This window comes from Anolis carolinensis, chromosome 4, assembly GCF_035594765.1.
Source record: "Anolis carolinensis isolate JA03-04 chromosome 4, rAnoCar3.1.pri, whole genome shotgun sequence".
NCBI lineage: Eukaryota > Metazoa > Chordata > Lepidosauria > Squamata > Dactyloidae > Anolis > Anolis carolinensis.
The window spans coordinates 59,859,543-59,865,542 of NC_085844.1; the positions used below are offsets into that span (position 1 = coordinate 59,859,543).

At 48.3% G+C, this 6,000-nt stretch overlaps 1 protein-coding gene across 1 annotated transcript in view; it reads right to left on the bottom strand.

Moving 5' to 3' along the window:
- epb41l3 (erythrocyte membrane protein band 4.1 like 3) overlaps nucleotides 1-1,926 on the bottom strand; it is a 182,649-nt gene extending 180,723 nt beyond the window's left edge. The window contains exon 1 of the mRNA XM_062980480.1: nucleotides 1,728-1,926. The gene's annotated coding sequence lies outside the window, so the exon portion shown is untranslated. The remainder of the gene's footprint in view (nucleotides 1-1,727) is intronic.
- Between the last annotated feature and the right edge of the window lie 4,074 nt (nucleotides 1,927-6,000).

Below are 6,000 nucleotides of genomic sequence, written 5' to 3' on the forward strand. Positions count from 1 at the left end.
TTTTCCGAACAGTATGGCCATATTCCAGAAGCATTCTCTTCTGACATTTCGCTCACATCAATTGTTAACTGCCATCAAGTCAACTTCGATTTATGGTGTCCCCATGAATGAGAGACCTCCATGTCACCCTGTCATCCACACCCTGACTCAAATCCTGCAGAGTCGGGGATGTGTCTTCCTTGATATATCCACCTGGAATGTGATCTTCCTCATTTCCTACTGCTTTCTACCTCACCAAACCTTCTCTTTTATAGGGAGTCATAGCTTTTCTTGATAGGTCCAAAAAGTACGTCCATCTCATTTTCAGTCATCTTGACATCTAGAGAGACCTCCACCATAAGATTCCATCAGTTGCTGTTAACCACCATTGTTATTTATTTATTGTGTCAGAAGCAAACCGAGGGTAGAGTTGAAATGTATTTAAAAACACAAAATTAAAAACTTGGCATTATACTAAACGTCTTTTGACCAGTAGTTGACCACTTGGAGTGCCTCTGATGTTGCTGTAAGGTCCTCCATTGTGCATGTAGTAGGTGGTCTGTGTTTGCTCTTCTCCACACTCGCATGTTGTGGACTCCACTTTGTGGCCCCATTTCTTAAGATTGGCTCTTCATCTCATGGTGCCAGAGTACAGTCTGTTCAGCGCCGTCCAAGTCACCCAGTCTTCTGTGACATGAGAGAAGTCTCCACACAGGATCGCAACACATCCGGGCGTCCCCTGTGCAACGTCTTTGTAGACGGCTGATTCTCTCACAACCAGAAGCGACTTGCAGCATGCAACCAACCAAACCAACCAACCAACGGACCTTTTCAGGACCAACTATGACAATAATCTCAATCAACATCGAAGGCATGTCAGCTGCCAAAGAACAGCTGCTTTGTGAACTGTGCCGAGATAAGAAATGTGACGTACTGTGTGTCCAAGAAACACCACCATGGTTGACTTTGATTTAGGGTGGCCCCATGAATGAGAGACCTCCAAGTCACCCTGCCATACAAATCCTGCAGTCTCGCACTGTGTCTTCCTTGATATATCCATCATCTTTTCCGAATGCTTACGGAGCGAAAGGCTGTCTTTGCGATGGAGCCATGACTTCTCCTGATATGTCCAAAGTATAGCAATCCGGTATTAAATCATTTTGTCTTCTGGAGAGTGTTCCAGTCTAGATTTGCTGCAGGTCTTTTCGGCTGAGCGGGATACCCACAGATCCTCCTTTTCAAGGAGTTGCTCTCCTTCCTCTCAGCTTTCCCAAAATGGGAAAGAAGACAGCATGGGCGATGCTAACTTTAGTATTGGAAATCTGGGAAGGCAGAAGGGCCGGGGATGGAGGGAGAGAGGTGTCTGTCCGCCAAGGGAAGGCCACAAGGATTCTTCCTGGCCGCAAAGGGACCGCGGACGGAGGGGGATCAAGAGAGGATTAGCCGGCCCCCTCCTGCGCAGGCGCACTGGCGCTGACCCCTCCAAGGGCCGACCTGGGCAGGCAGGCAGGCAGGGCGGGGGAGAGAGGCTAAGTCTGCGCGCGGGCTCCCAGGCACGCGACTACGGGCTCGTGTGGAGGCGTAGACGCGTGTCCGGCTCCTCTTCCTTCCCCCAGCCCTGGCCACTCAGTGGGGAAGGCTCAGCCCTGACCTCAAACCAAGGACAGGACCGCACAGCCTTTCGCCCGCTCCCTTTCTCGGGGTCCTTCCCTGCCTTGTCCCTCCCCAAAGTCCCGGAGGAGGCTCACCTGAGGAGAACAGGGACGCTGCTCCGGCGGCGCCGCTGAAGGAAAAGTGCGGAGGAAGAAGAGGAGGAGGAGCACGCTGGGAGGAATCCGCGGCGAAGAGCCGAGCGCGCTTCCAAAGCTCCGGAGGCGGAGGAGGAGGCGGAGGGGGAAAAGCTCTCCTCCACCTGCAGCGGCAGGAGCAGCTCTGCTCCTCGTCCTGGGCGCACGCCGAGAGGCCGCCCCGAGCCCCGGAGCCACGCCCCCCGCCCGCCGAGGCGTCTCCCCATTGGCCCAAGCCCCCTCCCCCCTCCTTCCCTGGTGGGAGCCTCAGTGCACCCCGTAGAAGGTGCATAGAAGGAGCCCCGTCCATTGATGCCAATACATAGGGCTCTCTTTAATACTGAAAGGGGCAGTGAAGGATTATAGGGCACTTGTGGAAGGGATGAGAACACGGAACTCTGGTGGGGTCTCCAGAGTATGATACTGAGCATCCAAGGGGCATCTCCACAAACTTCCGCCCTCCAGGTATTTTGGACTCCAACTCCCACAATTCCTAACAATCTAGGTAGGCTCACATTTGCATGTTTTCGAAATGCTAGGTTGGCAGAAGCTGGGGCTAACAGCGGGAGCTCACTCCGCTCCCCAGATTTGAGACGCTGACCTTTCGGTCAGCCAGTTCAACAGCTCAGCGGCTTAACTCGTTGCCCCACCAGGGGACAGTATGTTGTCGAAGGCTTTCATGGCTGCCTGGAATCACTGAGTTGCTGTGAGTTTCCCGGACAGTATTGGCCATGTTCCAGAACCATTCTCTCCCGGCGTTTCGCCCACATCGATGGCAGGCATCCTCAGAGGTTGTGAGGTCTGTTGGAAACTTTTTTTTTCGTGTCAGGAGCAACCGGAGTTGCTTCTGGAGTGAGAGAATTGGCCGTCTGCAAGGGGACGCCCGGATGTTTTTTTGATGTTTTACCATCCTTGTGGGAGGCTTCTCTCATGTCCCCGCATGGAGCTGGAGCTGATAGAGGAAGCTCATCCGCGCTCTCCCCGGGTGGGATTCGAACCTGGCAGCCTTCAGGTCAGCAACCCAACCTTCAAGTCACAAGGCTTTTATCCCCTAGGCCCCCGGAGGCTCCTATGTTGGAAACTAAGCAAGTGAGGTTTATGTATCTATCCAGGGTCCAGGGTGGGAGAAAGAACTCTTGTCTGTTGGAAGCAGGTGTGAATGTTGCAATTAATCACCATGATGAGCATTAGAACTTCATAGAATTTCATAGGATTTTGGGTTGCTATGAGTTTTCCGGGCTGTATGGTTATGTTCCAGAAGCATTCTCTCCCGACGTTTCGCCCACATCTATGGCAGGCATCCTTAGAGGTTGCTGAGGTATATTGGAAACTAAGCAAGTGAGGTTTATATATCTGTCCAGGGTGGGAGAAAGAACTCTTGTGTGTTGGAGGCAGGTGTGAATGTTGCCATTAATCACCATGATGAGCATTAAAAAGCCTTGCAGCTTCAAAGCCTGGCTTGATTCCTGCCTGGGGGAATCCTTTGTTGGGAGGTGTTAGCTGGCTCAGATTTATTCTTGTCTGGAATTCCTCTGTTTTCTGAGTGTTGTTCTTTATTTACTGTTCTGATTTTAGAGTTTTTTAAATACTAGTAGACAGATTTTGTCCATTGTCATTGTTTCCTCCTTTTTGTTGAAATTGTCCACAGGTTTTGTGGATTTCAGTGGCGTCTTTGTGTAGTCTGACATGGTGGTCCAGCATTTCTGTGCTCTCAAATAATATGCCGTGTGCAGGTTGGTTCATCAGGTGCTTTGCTATGGCTGACTTCTCTAGTTGAGTTAGTCTGCAGGGCCTTTCATGTACCTTGATTTGTGTTTGGGCAATGCTGAAGCTTTTCAATGCGAATCAAGGTGATTAATTGCAACATTAGCACTTGCCTCCAACAAACACGGGTTCTTTCTCCCACCCTGGACTTTTCATAGATATATAAACCTCACTTGCTTAGTTTCCAACAAACCTCACAACCTCTGAGGATGCCTGACGTAGATGTGGACAAAACATCAGGAGAGAATGCTTCTGGAACATGGCCATACAGCCTGGAAAACTCATAGCAACCCAGTGATTCCAGCCATGAAAGTCTTTGACAACATACTGTTCCATGTCCTGTGGTGGTGCAGCGGGTTAAACGGTTGAGCTGCCCAACTTGCTCGTCGAAAGGTCAGCGGTTCGAATCTGGGGAACGGGGTAGCTCCTGCTGTTACCCACATTTTCTGCCAACCTAGCAGTTTGAAAACATGCAAATGTTAGTAGTTCAATAGGTACCGCTCTGGCAGGAAGGTAATGGTGCTCCATGCAGTCATGCCAGCCACATGACCATGGAGGTGTCTATGGATAACGCTGGCTCTTCAGCTTAGAAATGGAGATGAGCATCAACCCCCAGAGTCAAACCTGACTAGACTTAACGTCAGGGGGAAACCTTTACCTTTACCTGTGGAAAGGCTGAAAATAGGGGACGGTGGGTCTCCAGAGTATGATACTGTTCCTTGAGCATCCAAGGGTGCATCTACACCAGGCATGAGCAAACTTCGGCCTTTCAGGTGTTTTGGATTCCAACTTTCACAATTCCTAACAGCCAGTGGGCTGTTTGGAATTGTGGAAATTGAAGTCCAAAACACCTGGAGGGCTGAAGTTTGCCCATGCCTGATCTACACCTATAGAGTTCATGAAGTTTTGCACCTCTTTAAATGCAATGGCTCAATTCTGTGGAATCGTAGGAGTTGTAGTTTTGCAAGGTCCTTGCCAAAGAGTTTTGGTGCCTCACCTTCCCTGGTGGGCTCCGCCTGAATTCTACACTGTGGAATGAATGCAGTTCGACACCACTTTAACTGCAATAACGCAGTGCTATGGAATAATGGAATTCGTAATTTGGTGCTTCACTTTTGGGCAGAATAGGCTAAAAACCTTGCAAAATGATAACTCCTATGATTCCATAGCATTGAGCCATGGCAGTTACAGTGGTGGCAAGCTGAGATAATTGTATAGTATAGATGCACCTTACATTCACCTCCACTCACAAATACAAAAACAGGTTGAACATGCCTTATCTGAAATGCTTGGGATCAAAAATGATCTGTAGTTCAGACTGCCACCGCTCCAGATTTTGGAATTCCTGTTTTCACATAAATGTCCATGGTGACATATTTTGGTGATGCTGCTAAGTTGAAATATGAAATTCAGTGTATATTTCATATACACCTTATACACATGAAAGATATATATATATATATATATATATATATATATATATATATATATAGAGAGAGAGAGAGAGAGAGAGAGAGAGAGAGAGAGAGAGAGAGAGAGAGAGATTGAGAGAGAATATTTTTTAATAATGTGGGGCATTTGGGGCATTAAACAGAGTGTGTGTACACTGAACCATGAAAAAGTGAAAGGGTCACTATCCGACAGACCTACACAGATCAAACTGTCACTGTGCCACACAGTGAGATAGCAAGACTAAAAATATGTATATTTGCAGAGCAGTGGCATAGCAGATCCGGTACTCCAAGAATGGAAATCCTTTTCGATTGGCAGGCATGATGACATCATCAGGTTCCCTCCTTTCCAGTTATTTCTGAGCTGGGCTCCCATCCTGGGTAAAGGTGGGAAGAATGGATTTTCTAGCAGCAGTCTGTTTTTGTGAGCGAATCCTGCTGGATTTGGGTCTGGAAACGGCAATGAAGATCCCTTAGCTTTCCTACAGTCCTGCTCCTGTGGGAGATGAAATTAATGCAACTTGACACCAACTTAATCGCCAGGACTCAATGCTATGATTTCATAGGGGTTGTAGTTTTACAAGGTCCTTATCCTTCTCTGCCAAGGAGTGCTGATGCCTCACCAAACTACAAATCCCAGAATTCCATGGCACTGAGTTATGGCAGTTAAAGTGGTGTTAAACTACATTTATTCTACAGTGTAGATATGCCCCCACTTAGCAACAGACATTTCCCCTTTTTATGCTTCTTGGGATGAAGCTGTGCTTGGGATGAAGCCGGGCCGGGCTGTGGTGCAGGCTGTTGAACAACCAGCTGCAGCCAGCTGCAACAAATCATTCTGACCAAGAGGTCATAAGTTTGAGGCCAGCTCGGAGCCCCGCGTTTGTCTTGTCTTTGTTCTATGTTAAAGGCATTGAATGTTTGCCTTATATGTGTAATGTGATCCGCCCTGAGTCCCCTTCGGGGTGAGAAGGGCGGAATATAAATACTGTAAATAAATAAATAATAAATTTTCTTGA